This window comes from Melopsittacus undulatus, chromosome 9 (genome assembly GCF_012275295.1).
Source record: "Melopsittacus undulatus isolate bMelUnd1 chromosome 9, bMelUnd1.mat.Z, whole genome shotgun sequence".
NCBI lineage: Eukaryota > Metazoa > Chordata > Aves > Psittaciformes > Psittaculidae > Melopsittacus > Melopsittacus undulatus.
In genome coordinates, this window is record NC_047535.1 from 34,759,476 (window position 1) to 34,769,337 (window position 9,862).

The following is a 9,862-nucleotide window of genomic DNA, read 5'->3' on the forward strand; positions in this document are numbered from 1 at the left end:
ATCACACGCTTACCTTACAGGACCCCTGCAAAAGTAGCTTTCTTAAGTGCAAATTTTAAATGCTACAGGGAAAAGAATCAAACTCAGCTCCACCAGCTCTGTTTCCTTCTGCATCCATTTAAGAATGTGTCGGTTGGGGTTTATGTGTGGCCCAATGCTTTGTAGCAAACTCAGGGACTGGCCAGGCCCCTCTAATGTCCTGGTGCATGAGGGGAGGCACGGAGCATCTCGCAGCCAGACCCCCAGGGCTCCTCATGCACCCTCCAAGCAAGTGACACCTACCCAGGTACAGCCATGTGCTGATCCACCAGCAGTTCTTGTGCATGGCAAAGGCAGTGGCAGTTCCTCCAAACCCCCTTAACAGCCCAGACATGTGAAAATACGGCAGGAGATCTCTTCCCTCTTGGCTTGGCACAACCTGTATGTTTGACTTAGAAAATGACTGTGCTGTGGGGTTTTTTTTCACTTGATTCTTGTTAACGATCATCTCCTTTTCCCTTATTACTGGAACAAACATGAACACGTTTGAACTGCATTACATACTGTTTTAAAGAGAGACAATGTCAAACGCTTTTGCTGTGCACTGTCAGTGTTCAAGCAGGTTTACATAAGGCATCAGTTATATATTAAGCATATTTTATTTAAGAGGAGATAGAACTTTATTCTTTTTCCTTTTTTTTTTCCCCAGGATTATATTGGGGAAATACAATACCTGCAGCAGATGAGGAGGCACTGAATTAAAAACCATGAAAGGTTTCTTTCTTTAAAAGGAAGCAAGGCATTGATTGAGCAATGGTGCTAAATTACCAGTTTCTGCTGAACCAAGCTAATGCATCAGCTGGGGCAAAAGCAGCATTTACGGCAAGCCCAGATTGCCACTAATGGACACCAGCACATTGGACGTGAAGCTGTAGCCATCCATCTCCCATGAGGTTCCAGCTATGTAAGCCCTACCACAATACAAGGACCCAGTTTAGAAAATCACATCATCTTTGCAAGCCCAACTCGAACAGGTCAGTTAAGACTCCCAGGTAAATGCAGTTCTGCACTGATAGATAACAAACTGCCAGAAGACAGCCTGGAAAAGTCCTTTTAATGACTAAGTTAAACGCTTTTAAGTAAAACATTAAGTCCCAAATGTTAAAAAGCAGGGATGGCAGTTGTGCCAAGCCAGGGTCTAACTTAACTTTTTTACTGTGAAAAGTAAAACTTAATGTAATTACAGGGATAACATTTGAATATTATGCAAGTGCCTGCTCAGGCCTCTTGGAGAGAACAAGGTCTCACATGTTCTTCTATTTTAACTGCCTGCTGCACCTCCTGAGATCTCTGGGGAATGCGCTTAGCAAAAGGTGAGCTCAACACTTCCAAAATAACACGCTCCGCACGACTGTACTCGAACATGAAAGCCGGGCCCATGCTCAGCACCGCAGGCACGTTCCCAAGCGTGGGTACTGGGGAGCACGGGGCAGTGTGGCAGTTTGTCCATCCCAGACCCGGGTTACTTTGTACAACTCCGAGGGTGCTGGGTTTATATCGCACCCTAAACTGAGTGCACAGAGCGCGGCAGAAAGCCCTCCGGGGCGTTAAGGCACGGTGAAACCGTGGCTACCTGCCTGGGGGCTGTATTCTGGCGTCCCCCCCTCCGCACTGCTCTCTGGAGGCCCCCAAAACCTGCCCGCGGTGCTTTGCCACATCCTGGCACAGCCGCGCTGTGTCACACACACACAGGCACCGCGCACTGCGCCCCGGCTGCTCTACTGACGGGCTTTCTCCCCGTTCGGCTCCCCTCTCGCAGCACCCAGCCCGGCCCTGCCAGCCCGGCCGCCCCCGAGCCAGGGGAAAGGGCTGGAAAACCCCGCGGCAGCGGCTGCCAGCCGCCACCGGGGGCGGGGAGCGGCAGGAAGGCCGGCGGACACGGGCAGACCGCGGCCCTGCCCGCGGGGGAGGCCCTGGCTGCCCGCCCGCCAGCGACACGCCTTGGCCGCCCGCCCGGCCCCGTGCGGCTCAGCCCCGCTCCGGGACGGGGACGGGAGGCGGCGCTTCCCTCACCCCCCTTCCTGCTCCCTGCCGGGGTCGGCAGCCCCGGTCACGTTCCGCTCCGCATGGCCCGGCCGGGCCCGCCCGCCGCCCCGCCCCGCACGCGGCCCGGCACGCTGAGGGAGCCCGGCCCCGCAGGCCCGCCCCGTCCGCTCCGTGTCACTGAGCGCTAGGCCGGCTGCGGTGCCCCGGGTTTGCGGACACGGGTCCGCGCCCGCGCCCCTGCCCCTTCCCGCACGGATGCGGTTGCTCACCCTCACCTCCTTTCCCTCGTCATGGTACAGAAATGGCGTGAGTCGTGCAGCTGGAGGGCCGGTGGATGTGCTGGGCCTGGCCCCGGCCGATGCGGTGGCATCCTGCTCGGGAAGCTCCGGGACACGGTGTAAAACGGATGTTGTTTCCTTCTTCACATCTACACTTGTGTGTAAGCTGCTCTCGTATGCATGTGGGGAGCGCAAGGATGCATGCACTTGATCACTGCTGCCCCCCAAGCACATCTCAGTGTTCATGGCAAACCTCCCTGCCCTCACCAGCTGTACCTCTGTGCTCCCCTTCTCCTCCCCACCCAGACGGCTCCTGGGTCATACTGTTCCACCTGTGTACAGCAGCCGGCCCAGGGAAGCCCTGAATGATTTTAACACACAGACATGGAACTGTCCTGAGAAGGCGACTTCTATGTCTGCAAAATCTAGGACTGAAAATGGGAGAGATGCTTAGTGAGATGGATTTGGCAGATCTTTGGGTATGAATTTGAAGCATTATTGCATTAATCTGCTTTTTGTGCAGCAGCCCCATCTCATTGGGTGAGTGGATGGTATTCACTTAATGAGCCAAGTACTCAGTGTTCTGCTTTACCCTTTACTTGTTGTGTGGCCTGAGGCCTTAAAAGCCCCACAAGCCTCAAACCCAGCACATGCACAGCCAGCCATGCTCTCCTGGCCTTTTGCACAGTGCGTATGGGTGCTTCCAGCTCAGCTGCCCTGGGAGCTGACAGCAAGTGGTGATGGAGTGAAGGGGCAATACAGCTGCGCCAGTGTGTCTGTCAGTGGAGGAAGGATGGCCTGCCAGGACACTGACAGTGTGGTGGAGGAGAGGTGGGAGTCGGAAACCCTAGGACCTGGTCCAAGCTCTGGAAAGGAACTGCCAGACATTGGGAGTCTGTCCTTCAAACTGTTCCTCTGCCTGCCCCACTCAAGGCTGCTTCTGCTAATGTCCTTGCTTGGCCTTTCCTGATCTTCTTTCCAACCCTACCACTCCCTACGGAAAAATGAGTTTGTGGAGAAATGAATGGCAGTTTCTTGAGCACAAGTCTACATGTTGTTCTCCTGGTTCTCAAACAGGAAGCTTCCATCCTCAAGGATCACTGAGAACACAAGGGGGTTAAATGTCCTGCCTTCAGCCCAAGTGCTTGGTCCAAGCCTGGACCGTCTGCAATTGCAGAGGAGATCCTGGTGGGCCTCACATACATTAAATCGTTGGGGAACTCAGCTGGGAGCACCTAGCAAGCCTCTACTGAGATACTATTCAAGCTGCAGCTTCTTGGAAACTTATCAGTTGTCTATAGGTTGATTGCTTCACCATAAAGATGGCAAAGCTCACCCTTCCCTCCACTGTCAGATGTTTGAGCTGCAGTCCCAAAGCATGGTGGCATTAGATCTTTCAAAGAAACATTTTTAGAACTGCTTTAGCATGGATGAAAGATCCCTGACACACCCCGCTTTCTTAGCTGAAAGAACCAATGAAGCTTTTCAAAGCTGCAAACAACTTAAAACAATGATTTTATGATGGAAAATGCTAGACGTTTGTGATAGGTGTATCGGTCCTGCCTGGCATATTCATGGAAGTAATAGGAGAAGGGCGGCATGCTAAAGATGTGCGTGGGTTATTAAGATAAATGTCTGGAAGAAAAGTTCAATTGTGATATCTGTGACCCAAGAAACCTTACTGACAGGCACCATCCAAGAAACGGCACGGGGAGCGTGACTGCAGGCAGTGAGTTCAGAGTCCACTGGAGAATGCTTCTGTGAGCAAGGCAATATTGATGTGACCTCTGCCTGTGTCTCTGTGCTCACTGAGCCCCTCTGGGCTGGGACCAGGCACATTTTACAAGGCAATGTGTGGAGCTGCATTTTGATGAAATAGGTAGGTGAAAAAAGAGCAAGAAGTGCGGCTGCCCCCGCTAGGAAAGGAGTAGCAGTGTTACACTATTTGGGCATGAGCAGCAGTCTATCTTTGCAAGAAACAAGGCTCCCTTAGTCCCATGGTTCACTCACCTCCTTGTCAGGAAACAGAAAAAAAGCGTTTAATAAGAAACATGGAGTGTTTGTTTAAAGCTGAGAGCTCATATTCTGCTGAAAATTGTCTTTGAGTAACCCCAGTGAAGTGAAAAATTGATTAAATTAATCTTGCGTCTAACTGAACGACAGCAGTGGGTTATGTGGAGTTGAACCTATATAAAAGCCAAACTGTAGAATACAGGTGGAAATGTTAACTTACATTTCTGAGCCTAAAGGTTACTGGAGGTGTATGAGTAAGTGAGAATTTCAAAAGAGGCCTTTGCTGGGATGTGCAGTTGCAGGGTGCAGAGGCTGCCACAGAGCAGTGGTCCCAGCACATCCAGCTGTGCTAACAAGAGAGGTGCCCGTGCCGACAGCAGCGTTTATTGGCAAGCTCTGTGTGTTTGCTGAAGGTCTCTCTTCCAAAGCCATGGTAACAACAGCCACGCTTCCTGTCTCCCTGGGAGATGAGGCACCCACAAAGGCCTGCAGAGCATCGCGGGAAGGAATGGATGCCTCTGGACTGTTGCCTGCCACGTCTTGTCCTTAGTGAAAGCAGTCAGTGTGCCAGGGGAAACTTCATACCACAGTGCTCCCCACATTAAGCCTTGGATTTGGTATTCCCAGCATTCTGCTACAGCTCCGGTTTAAAGATAAGGTGGATGTTAAATCTCAGTTTCTGTCAGTGATTTATGTGCTTGTGTTGGCTGTCAGTTGCTGCTGTGCAGTGACTCCCTGCACGTGGGCAAGAACCTAAAAGATGCTGCTACTAGACAGCCCTGGATTGACCTGGAGGTCCATCAAGCAGGTTTGCAAATATATTAGAGTCAGGGTGTGATGGAGAAGTCTTTATACAACCATATGTTTTCATATAACAAGATACAGCCACCTCTTGTCTGTCTGTGTCCAGCTATGATGGATGTTCTTGTTTGGGTAAAGTTGTGCCCTTCAAATGTCTGTCTAGCAGCAAGTATCACAGGTTTGATTAAAAATTGCATGCCCTTTCTTATGAGCATGGCTTGCATAGCAAAATAAATGTGTGTCGACGCAGGAGTCCCGGACAATGCAGAGACGATCAATATGATCAAATGATTGCCAAACTTTATTAGATACAGTGCTCTTCTTAAACCTTTACTCCCTTATGTAACACCCTTGGATACTAAGCTCTAATTGGTTAGTCTAGAGGTTACTGTCGTTTACAGAGCTAATGTTTGTAACTTGTTATAATTGTGATTAAATACCTTAATCTAAAAATACAGTGGGAAACTACAACCTTGGCAGAGATCATTCTCTGCACGTTTTCAGTGGAAAATTAGAGGCCTAACAAGACAATTGACCTTGCTTATGCCTGCCAAGAATCTTCTTACTTTACAGTAATAAGGCTCAGGGTATCGGGATCGCTCACTACATGGCCTTGGCTCTTTAAGAATTCCCACAAATGTGGCAGACAATTGGCTTGCTAATAAGCAATATGGGGGCTTAGTTTTAGCAGAGTTTATTGGTAAAACTACAGACTATTTTATGTAGCTTGTTTCATGGTAATGAAATGATTGATAGTTTTGTAGAGGAATTTTATGGAAATCCTTTTGTTTCCTGGCTCAGAAGACATATGCTGTTTTTCAGTGTGAAAGAATTCATTTGGCTCCTCTTTGTTATTTACAATTTCTTACTTTATGAACCCTTCACCCCAGGGACCTCTGTGTGATGGTCCCACTTGAACTCCATCAATGGGTCAGGTAAAGCATACATCAAAGTCAGTCAAAATACAGCTGTTTGTTAATGGTGCAGTGAGAAATCAGTCATGATCAAAGGAAAATTATCCATCTTTCTTGACCTATGCTGTCTGAAAATGCTGTAGCCCCATGCTTGCATTGTCTGCAGCACTGTGGGGAAGTTCTAGGAAGTGTCACAATTCCACAGAGGCATTTGCTTTGATTTCTGTGTGTCTGGTGCTCTGCTCATCAGGAACAGGGGGACTGAGACTTGACCTGAGCCCTGCCTGGCCATCTTCACAGCACTATGCATTGATGAACTTCTGGGGTAGAACAGCAAGCTGTGTTTAGGTCATGATTTCCATTAAAAGGAAATACTTGCTGGAAATACAGTACCTGTATATTACTTTGGAGATAATTTTGCAGAGATAGGGAACCTGTAAGGTGGTGTGCTTTTAGCTCTGCAGTTGAGAAATGGGAGTAACTGGTGAAATAAACATAGACTACCCCTCTAGTAAAATGTTCTGTGAAGTGAACTGTGAACTAATGGAATGAACCCAGACAAGGGCAACAAGAAAGAAGGACAGTTTGCAGGTCATGGATTCATCAGAGAACACAGCATGGAGACAGCCGTTAGCGCAAAACTGCTGCCGGAATGATTGGGTCGATATTAATCTATGTGGAAAAAGTGAAAGGAGCAAGACAACCATCCTGTGAAAGCAAACACAAGCACCAGGAGAGAGGAGCAGGCACCTGGGGTGGGTTGGTTTTCTTCATCTTCTAGATGGAGAAAACTTCATCTAGTAGAATCATGAAAGGTTGTATAGCAAAGAGTCAAAGACTGGAAGAGGTTTGGTAAATATTAATAAAGACAGACGTGTGCTTTTAAAGACTAAATTAAAGGCTGTCATGAGGTCCTGAAGGAAGTCAGTAAGAATCTTTGTAGCCATTTAAATGGCTTGAGGTCGGGTCTTCAGCCAGCACTTTGCAGAGGGCTCCTGGCTGCTGTGTGGTGACTGCAGGAGTGGTGGGAGCCGGGGTCCGGCACTCCTGCCTTAGTTAAGGGCTCATGCAGCAGCATCTGCCTGCTGTTCTTACATGAGGGCAGTGTCAGCAGTGTACATGATGCTGAAGGCACTCTGCCCGCAGGACACTGGGAGATACTTCAGAGTGAATCTCCCTGCAAGGGGCAATGTGGGAGCAAGGAGAGGCACCAGAACAGTTGGTGAGCTCAGGAATGGCTGTGACAGGGACCTGGGACCAAGGGGCCCACTGGCAAAGGCCAGCAAAAGCAGCTTCTGCTTCAGCCCACCTCTAAAAGTGAAGGTTTTGTCAGTTCCAGTTTTGAACTCTGCCCTCTCTCCATAATTTAGAGTTTGCATGATAGCTGTTCTTGCCTGTCTTCACTTCAGCGTTTATCTAGCAGCAGGCGACGATTATCCCAGGGCAGCTCTCGGTGCCTTTGACATCCCTTAATTAAACTATGACATTTGCTAGGTGTGGAAAACTGCTGGAGGAGAAAACCCCTCACTGCATTCTCATTAGACCGCTGTATTCAGGAGACTTTGGATGCCATGCAGGAGAGTGGTACAAAGGATATTTTTAATGAGCTTCAGTAAAGGTGCCCTTGATTTTAGTTTGTCCATAATTGTATGAGCTGCGATCTTGATTCCTTCAAGAGATATTTTACTGTATGCTTAGATATCATTGACAGACATGAACAGGTTTTCTTTGTCCAGTTTCTACAAGAAGAGAAAGTTTTCACTGGAAAATGGTTCCAGCGAAAGTTTCAGTGAGCAGCATCTTCAGGATCTGGCCCAATAATTGTCTACAAATAGGTTCTGCCTAAGGAAGAAAGCATGCCCAAGTGATACATAACGCATGCACTGGGACCGATGAAGTCAAATGCTAAATTGATGGATGTGCTTCATGCTTAGCTATCATGTGCAGGGTGAGGAAAGCTTTAGAAACACATGAAAGCTGCTGAGGAATACTGCAGTGCTCTATAGCTGCACAAACCCAGCTAATGGCTGGAGACTTCTTGGCCAGCTCCCTCTCCTCTGCATTACAGCTCCAGTAAGACTGGAAGCCTTGTCAAAGGGTATTTCTGCTTTTATCAAGTGCCCTCATTCAGAGTTCACACCAGGCCTGCCTTAGAGGACTGTTTTAATCTGTTTTTCTAATATGAATCATTTAGTGTTTTTCCTATTAGTAAAGCAATCAAACAGATGCAAACTCAAGGTGATTTTAAAGCTGCTTTTAAATTAATCTTGGCATTTTGCTGCTTGACAAATCCAGAAGCAACAGCCTCTGAAATCACTGCAAGGGCATGGCATGGCGGTGGCAAAATAAAGTTCTTATCCAGGAGAGATAAAGGCTAGAGGTTTTTCTGTTTCCAACCATGGCTTTTCAGCTGAGGTTACCAGTAATGAAGCTTACTAGAACCAGACTGAGCTCACCGAGTGAAGAGCCTTCACCTCAGAGGAAGCACAGGCACTTACTCATAGCCTGCCTTAAATTAAGACTTCTTCATTCACCAGAGCCTTACATTTGAGTTTAAGGGGTAGCTAGCATCAAGATACTCCTGGAGAACAATCTGTAGTATAAGAACAGCCATACTTGGCTACAAACCTTCCTCTTCCCAGTGAGAGAGAAACCTGCTGGGACATCTGTGGTACCCTGCCATGAGCTCCCTTCTCCAGTGCCTTTTCATTTTCCCTTCCATGAATATTAACAACAGTTCTTTCAATCTGAAGAACTTCCATGCTAAAATACATCCAGCTATGTGCCTTCTCAAATCACAGCAGCCCTCCCTGTGCCCCGCCGAGTTCAGTTCTGCAGTGAGACTGCTCAGTCAGACCCAGACACTCTGTTGTTTTGCAATGAAGACATGCCTTCACTTAGCCCATCGACATATAGGACACTTGAGCAATCAAATACGCCAGTGACTTCTGCCATTATCGAACTAGGTTGAATTTAATGAACAGCCATGGAGAGTACAGCAGTTACAGAGCTGCACCCGTCAGTCTCGGGTGTTTGGAGGTCACAGGCAGGAGGAAATGCCAGCCTGGGCTTCAGGTCTTCCCTGGTGAGAGGTTTACAAAAGGCAGGGGGGGAAAAAACCACTCCTGAAGCTTCAGATATTCCCTCAGATAAAGTTCCAGCCCAGTGAAAGTTAGTTGCAGGCAATGTGTCTGCAGTTCATTAATCATGACTCAGTGGAAAAACTCAGTTTTGCTGGTGTGAGTGAGTGCTAATCAGGGGCAGGTCTGCTGCTGAGGGTAACATCCTGCTAGCAAGGTACAGCTCTAACCTTTAGAGATGCTGTGAAAGCAGTTTTATTCCATTGTCTTCTGGATGTTTATTTGCTCCCTACTTTTTAGCTATCTGCAGATTACTCCAATTAAATTACTCAGGGAATAAATCACTACTGCGTGAAAAGCACCTAATCAAACAGATAAGTCTTGCACTGCACCCTTGTCTCTCTCACTCCCACACATGACTTTGCATGTGAATCTTTAAGACCTGTATGCCCTATATTTTTTCACTCTAATGCTGCAATTAATCACATTACATAACCAGCCTACTGCTGTTTCTAATTAAATTTTTTCGGGGGGGGGGAGGGTGATGAAGAAAAAACCCTGCATTTAAATACCATGAAGGGTCTGTCTTGAAATGACAATGCCAGGAAGCGGCGAGGGAAGGCTCCCTCCATCCTCCTCGCACCCCCGTGCGCCGGGAGCTGCGGCACAGGCCCCGTCTTATGCAACATCCCACGCCGGCGTCTGACTCACGCGCACTTACCTCACCGGGGACAGGCTAAAAATAGGGTTT